General features: G+C 50.9%; 1 protein-coding gene across 9 annotated transcripts in view; it reads left to right on the top strand.

The window, feature by feature from the left end:
• Positions 1-443: 443 nt before the first annotated feature.
• shank3b (SH3 and multiple ankyrin repeat domains 3b) overlaps positions 444-615 on the top strand; it is a 79,367-nt gene continuing 79,195 nt past the window's right edge. For all 9 annotated transcript variants that reach the window (XR_008810073.1, XM_056278023.1, XM_056278024.1 and 6 more), the window contains exon 1: positions 444-615. This exon is cut by the window's right edge and continues 263 nt beyond it. The gene's annotated coding sequence lies outside the window, so the exon portion shown is untranslated.

The following is a 615-nucleotide window of genomic DNA, read 5'->3' as shown; positions in this document are numbered from 1 at the left end:
CGTGTGTGTGTGTGTGTGTGTTTTACTGTGTGTGTGTGTGTGTGTGTGTGTGTGTGTTTCACTGTACGTGTGTGTGTGTTTTACTATGTGTGTGTGTGTTTCATTGTACGTGTGTGTGTGTGTGTTAGCAGTGTATTATCAGTGCTCCCCAGCTTCTCAGGTTTTTCCTGCCAAACATCCGTTTCCACAACGGCCCAGGCAGGAAACAGGAAGTGTGAGTCACAGGAAGTAGCTCTGATCTTTGTGGAACAGCAAACTGATTCCGTTGAGGTGCCAGCTGGGAAACCAGCCGTGTCTTTAATGGTCGCCAGCTTGTGGTTGGCGAGTTACCAGCAGGTTACTGGTCTCGCTTCAGATTTGCTCTGTACCCAAACGAGTTCAGTCCCTTCACTTCCTGTGTCCAGTCCCTTCACTTCCTGTGTCCAGTCTGTGTGAGCCGACACACACATGGCTGTCTCAGCTGTACGAGTTCCTCAGGTCTTCAACATCTTTTGGCACAGAAATGAAATGACCCGAGTATTTCTTCTGCCTCCCTCATATCCCCCCACACTGGACCGCTTCCTCTTCCTCTTCCTCCTCCTCCTCCTCCTCCTCCTCTCCACAGGATGGGCAGGG

Source organism: Lampris incognitus, chromosome 3 (assembly GCF_029633865.1).
Source record: "Lampris incognitus isolate fLamInc1 chromosome 3, fLamInc1.hap2, whole genome shotgun sequence".
NCBI classification, from domain to species: domain Eukaryota; kingdom Metazoa; phylum Chordata; class Actinopteri; order Lampriformes; family Lampridae; genus Lampris; species Lampris incognitus.
This window is presented reverse-complemented; position numbering and strand designations above follow the sequence as displayed.